Genomic DNA, 7,127 nt, shown 5'->3' with positions numbered 1-7,127 from the left:
CCACTGTATTTTTCAACTCATTTTTGAAAATCAGCTAGTATGACACGTCTATTTGGTTTGGATCCAACTCTTCTGGTAGTTGGTCCTTTCTCGAGTCCTTCAAACCAATCTGTTGAAAATAGTGACTCATGTAGCCCTCCTGTACTGGCTTTAGTGTCACCCGGTTTTCTTCGTGATGAGGTAGCTTCGGGTTTTTTAACACTGCTCACAAAAGATCTCTCGCGGAGTTCCTCTCTTGGAATATTTTCTGGTCCTTGGTTCAATATCCAATCTCTTATAGAGTACCCTTGGTATTTGGTCTCTTCTACCTCCTCGGGACTCATCGTAGCAAAGATCTTGTTATAACAATCCCTAAAAAGATAAGTTGGTAGATCAGTTGAACCGTTGTCTTTGATTTTGAAGATATATATCCAAAATGAGTGTATTCACCTCTAATCCCCATTTGTCTATCACATCAGGGTTTTCAACTTTTAAAATATTGAGTCTCATTTTTATCCACAAACATTTTCCCTTGGTTATTTGCCCTTATTTCCTCTTCAAAGTCTATGTCATGGTCATCAATGCGAATGGCATACTCTTCATTAGTATCCAAGTAAACCTGAGCTCAATTGTCATTAGTCTTATAAAAGGTGAGTATGTGCTTATATCACACTGTCGTTCCGGTTCTTGAATGAGTCAAATAGGAAGACATTTCAGATGTTGAGTCTGAAAAAGTGTCAGAGACTTCTTCAAAGATAGTGTCCAAGTGATCACCTTGATTCACACTCTCTTTGTGGATACTCTACTAGCGGTCTCTCAAAAATACCTTGATTTGCTAGTATACGACCAGATCTAAGGTTCATATAGACTTGTGAAGCCCTAGATAGAGAACTTACCATCGGATTGACTTTTTATCCGTTTTGTCCACTTGACTTGAATGCAACTCCTGTCAAGATTTCAATTCCTTGTCTGCAACTTAATTCCTGTAACAGTTTTAATCAAGTTAGCTATTATTTCACAAAGACTGTACAATTTTTGCTAGCTATCGTGGTTGGAACTAATCTGCAACCTGAAAACTGAGTGAACATGTACCAATTTGGATCCGATGGAACCCAAAGTTTTCCAGTGGCCTTGTATTATGTTCTTCTAACATTGTACAAGCTCAAAAGTCAAAACTCTTGTCTCTAAGTCTCAGTAGTAAATAATCATGATTATTTACTTTTCTCAGTTTTTATACTTTTTAGGCTTGTTTTGCTAGGTAGTCACCTTGTTGTGGTCTCTGGACAAGTTGGTTGAGTTTGAATAATATTTGTCCAAGTTATCAACTGGTTTATGTCCCCAGACTCAGTTTTTGAGAATTTGGCTTAAGTCTCTCTTTTGTGATCCAAATTTGATTTGTGGAGTCCACTTGAATGTGAAAAACTTGTGGTATACTCAAATGTGAAAAACTGTCCAATTTTGTAGCAGATGTAAATAATCACAATTATTTACAACTGGGATGTTTTTTCAAATTTTTGCCAAAATGATGATACTAATTGGTTAAGCAACTCAATTTAAGCTCCCCAGACAAGTTTCACCAAGTTTGGATCAATTACTGCTCAACTTGTCAACAGTTTTCTATCCGTAGGACTGACTTTACCAATCTAGCCACAATTTTCACTTTATAGATCCAAAGCTTACCAAATTTGATATGAGTGCTCAATATAACATGATAAAACTGGTGGTATGCTTAGTTGGTCAAAAAAGTTGAAAAATAGGACAAAAGTAAATAATCATGGATTATTTACTTCTCGTAAATTTTTGCATAGTTATGGTCAACTGAGCATATACACATGTTTAACACTTCAATCTAAACCTCTGAGTCAAGTCTCACTGAATTTATACAAGATTTACCAAGGTCACACTCAAGTTCTCGCGACAATCAGTACAGGTTTCAGTTTTTCTCAAAGTTTTGGTTTGTTTTGTGATCAAAATTCTATGAGCCTTTACAAAAGATGCTTGCAATCATGCATAGAGTCTTTCGTATTAGCCTTGGTCATTTTTGAGTTGAAAGAAAATAATTGTGATTATTCACTTTTGGTCTAAAATGAACACTTTTTGCAATTTTTTCACTAGACAATCTTTTTATGACTTGTTTTAAGCCTCTCAGTCAAGTCAAAACTTAATTTGGCCTAAAATCTCAAGAAAAAGTAAATAATCTGATTTTTTGCAAACTCTTGAAAATTTACCTCAAATACATCCTTAAATTTACCCACTGGTTCATACAACTTTTAGAGTGTTATCTCCAGCCAGATTCAATGGTTGACAGGCTTTTGGTGTTGTTTCAACCCATAAACATGTCTCACCCTCAAATATTTCTACTTAATGTAAGGCATCTGCAAAACCCAACTTTTCATACATAGCTTTAAGGATATATTCATCATTAGCATGTAAGAAACTTGTAGCATCATGTAGAAGACACTCATCAATCATAGCTTCTAAGTTTGATCGTACTTGTTCTTGATTATCTCAATAAATTGGTAGACCTAGATTATGTTCTTAATACCTTGCATCATGCTCATCACTTAGTCATATAATAGCTTCTTTGAAATATTCCCAATTGTCATCGCAAGATTCGGTAAGCTCTTGAATCTGCTCCTTCAAATTTGAACTCACTAATTGCTCAAAGGATCTAATCATTAGCTTTCCTGGTATCCCTCTTGACTTGGTTTCCAACTCATAGCACTCTAGATAGACCTCTAGATAATAACCATGAAAGAGTCACCTCTTATCATACACCACATGGAAAGCTTTATCCATTTTCTTATTCATCTTCATGGATTCCACTTCAAGAAAAGATCCTTTGACCAATTGGAGCATCTTCAAAAAATATATAACTGTTGACTTTCCATCAAAACCATTTGTAGCTATCTCTTCAATCAATTTCACCATCTTTTCTAAACTATCCATCTGCATCTCCCACCCTGGCTCATTTTGCATCAGGTTCACATGGAATGTCAGAGGATATGTGTTCAAATGGTGATCTGAGAAGGCGCGGGGCCTCTTACTGTGAGAGGTGTGTGTGTGAGAGAGAGAAAAATAGATGTAGATAACTTCAATAACCAACATAAGCATAAATAGACCTTGAGTAAAGCTTAATCAATAATCAAAGTGGTCGTTAATGGCACCATAACTTCTTGGCTTACATTAGGATCAACGAGTTTAAGATCCTTAGAATGGGTTAACCCAATTTAACACTACAATTTAAAAAAACCTTCAATGGTCTTGAAGATGATGGTCTTCCTCTCCTTTCTTCCTTCAATTGCCAAAGCTCCCTTCTCTGTTTTCTCTAGAAAGTTCTATGGTTTGCACCCTTTCTCTTCATGCCTTGCGAACCTTGAGCTTATTGCTTTGTCGAGAGAGAATAGCCTTGAAGCCCTAGATAGAGAGAGAGAGAGAGAGAGAGAGAGAGAGAGAGAGAGAGAGAGAGAGAGAGAGATCCATCTCCCTTCATTCCGAGAGAAAGAGAGAGAGAGCCTTCTTCAAGAGGGGCAAAGAAATCTTCTTGCCTTACTCGAGAGAGATCTCACCGGCCTTAGTTGAGAGAGGGAGAGGGATCCCCCTTGCTTTGCCTTCTCCTCCTTTTTTCCTTGCTTAAGTCCTAACTCCTCTCTCCACATGCTCATTCATCCAACAACGCCTTCCCTTCCTCTCTCCACATGCTCATTCATCCAACAACGCCTTCCCTTCCTCTCTCCACATGCTCATTCATGCAACAACGCCTTCCCTTCCTCTCGCTGTTTTCCTCATTGCCCCAAAAATAACTTTTTTTTCATTTGCTTGTCACAGTGGTGTGACAAGCCCTCTATTGATGTGGTAGGCTGGCTTGGAAAGTTGCACCAAATTAAGGGGTGATGGAACGGAATTGTAACGTCAAAACCTACTAAGAAAGTCTTGATTCATGCTCATCTTTGTTTGCAGCCTTAGCTGGTCGGCACGAGCATTTGTCTCTCCTCTGCGCCTTCTTCTTACTGCCTCCATGCCATGCCTTTTCTTTACTTCCCTAATTAATTTTCATCCACACATTGATCCATGGGTCCCCCTTTGGGTGGCCATTGGTCTTGAACTCATGGGTGGGTGGCCCTCAAAAGGCACCACATCAGACATACACATCAGCCAAAGCACCACGTCTGCCTTCCCACTACTATGTTTGGAATTCCCCGTAATCAATGCTCTCCAAGAGATGATATTTTACAATGAAATCTCATCAAGAACTTCATGTGCGTTGGTGAGAGAACCACATTTGACATACATATTAACCAATGCATTTCTAAGTAAATCACATCTTGCTACTTCTTGCCACTACTGTATTGGGCATTGCCAAATCACTACCTTAGGCATATATCTTGACCATCGTAGTGCCAAGCACAAGTCCACCAGCATATCTAGTTATCAATGAACTGCAAGAGATGACATTCTAGACAAGATGCTCCTTGAGCACTTATTGCTCTATTAAGTGCACCATATTTGGCATACATATCATTGAACTTTCTCGTTACTAAGCCCTAGTCACTACTTGACAAACATGTAGAGATGAATTAGACTCAATCTACATCTTTTTGTTCGTTTTCCTATCATGGAAGCGGTATTGTATGACATCCACCTCCTTTAAACTTGCACAGCCTCCGATTTGTGTCAACCATTATCCAAACTATAAGCAAAAACATGTAAATAGATATGGACACTATCCCACTCTAAGAATACCATCCACAATCTACCAATTTGTAGCTTCAAGTGTGCTTATTCTCCTCTAGGATCACAAGGAAAACACAAGACGTTCTAATCAATATAACATGAGCATGAATTAACCCAAAAACCATCATGAAAATCATCTGGATCATATGGCATATCAATCAATTGCCTCAAACCACACATGTAACCATCTCCTCTCAGATCAAATGGTATATCAATTAATTGTCCTCAACCATGCATATAATGGTCTCCTCCTGGATCAAAAACTAGCCCAAATTCCCCTACATCATAGGGTAACATCAAATCCCATATAGCATCTGGTAACATTTGATATTTTCATATCCCCTGTGAAATTGGCTCATTCAATTATTGATCATCAATCATGGGTAGGAGCATTGGTAATGCACCTTCACCCCCTCTAGCATTGGAATTCTGGTATTGCATATCTGAGTACATCAGTCCCCTAGCAAAACTCTCTTCATTGGGCTTGCAAGATGCATTAGAAAACATTTCCCTATCTTTCACATGCTCAAAATCAAGTAGAGCATCATCCAACAAGTGCATAAGTTCATCATCAACTGCATCTGAATAAACTTGCTCATGCCAAATTTGGATTTCTCAGTACCCTTAGCACCTGTGATCAAGAATCCTTCCAAATCTTTGTCCAATAAGCACATAAGCTCTGGGTTAACCACTTCAGAAGAATCCTCTACCATGCACATCTCAGGTTGCTGTAAACTAAGATTTCCACGTACATATGACATGCATATTAGCCACATTTGATGTAGATTTCTCTTCAAAATTCTCTACCTCATTCAAATATCTTTGGACTTTTGTAGAACAAAGTTCATCATGCATATTAAAAATTTCATCTAATGCCCTGTCCATATCATCGGCACAGGGAAACCATACATGAAAAGAACCTGACCCCTGTGTATCTTGAGGCTGTATAGCCTCAACGTCAAAGATTTCTACTTCATGTAAGGAATCTGCAAAACACAACTTTAACGATATCTTCATTGTTAGCTTGTAAGAAAGTAGCATCATGTAGAAGATACTCATCAGTCACAACTTTTAATTTTGATTGTACTTGTTCTTGAATATCTCAGTAATTTGGTAGACCTAGATTTTGTTCTTAATATCTTGCATCATGGTCATCACTTACTCGTATAATAGCTTCTTTGAAATATTCCCAACTGTCATCGTAGGATTCGGTAAGCTCTTGAATTTTCTTCTTCAAATCTGAGCTCATAACTGCTCAAAGGAGATAATCATTAACTCTCCTCGTATCCCTCTTGTAACATTTAATGGCCTAAAATCTTATTTGTAGCGGAAATTAGCATGAACATAGTGGGCATTTCATTAGAATAGATTCCTAATGAGAATTACAAGAGTGCTTGGGTGGAGAGAGCAACAAAAAGCATAACACCTAGTTAGATAGCATCGACAATACTTTCAAAAGAGAGAGCAATTAAGCTATTGACAACAGTTGAGGACCGGATTTGCATGGAGCCGGTCCCCCCTCCAAAAGGCTTTGTATTATGGTTTCTCCCATCAAGAGAGACATTGTACAATACAATTCTTTGTGTTCCTTCAAGACTAGCTAGTGCAATGAAGATGGAAGCTTCATACACCAAGCAAAACACTTAATCAAACACAACTTGAATTATCCCCGTTCTCAGACCCAAGACCTCACACACCTTCGAAGATGGTGAGAGCTAGCAGGGTATGAGAGTAGATTGAGAGGAAAAAGAAGTATCTTACGAGAAAGAAGTACATCTCCTCACATAATCACTCATATTAGCATAGCTTAGCTTAGTAATTAGCTTGGTAGAGAAGATGAGCATGCATTGAAGCTTGGCTCTTGGTTGGATTTGCATCCACATGCCAAGAGAGTGTTGATGTAGGCTTCTATCTCACAAGCTTGGAGTAGGTGATGAGCTCTCCATTAAAGCTTGGGAGGAGATAGAGTATTTTCCCTTCACACATGGTCAAGTGTGAGAGTGTGAGTGTCAATGCCAAGCAAAAATCAGCCCCCTCCCTCTCTTGGGCGAGCCCTAGCTGCTAAGTTAGTCTGGCTTTTGCCTCATTGGACCTCCCCAGGTCAAGCCAATAGGGATTAAGCAGCATAAGTGATAGCCTTCTGACATGTGTCCCCCTTTCCCCTTTTGTGAGAGCTTTAGATAATTAAATAATTAAACTAAACTCTCATTGGACCCCTTTGCCTCCTGGCCAATAGGAATCAGGCAAGCCATGGGGCTCCTGAATGCTCATTGGACCCCTTGGGAGACTGCCCAATAGTCTTCTAGGACACTTAATTCTTATTGGTTTCTTTTATTAAATATTTTTAAATTAATTAGACTAGATTTACTCTAGCTTAATTCTCATTGGTCCACTTCAAGGGTCTTCCAATAGGA

The sequence above is a fragment of the Adiantum capillus-veneris genome, chromosome 16 (genome assembly GCF_014529385.1).
Source record: "Adiantum capillus-veneris isolate H3 chromosome 16, ASM1452938v2, whole genome shotgun sequence".
NCBI classification, from domain to species: domain Eukaryota; kingdom Viridiplantae; phylum Streptophyta; class Polypodiopsida; order Polypodiales; family Pteridaceae; genus Adiantum; species Adiantum capillus-veneris.
Note: the sequence above shows the minus strand (reverse complement) of the source record.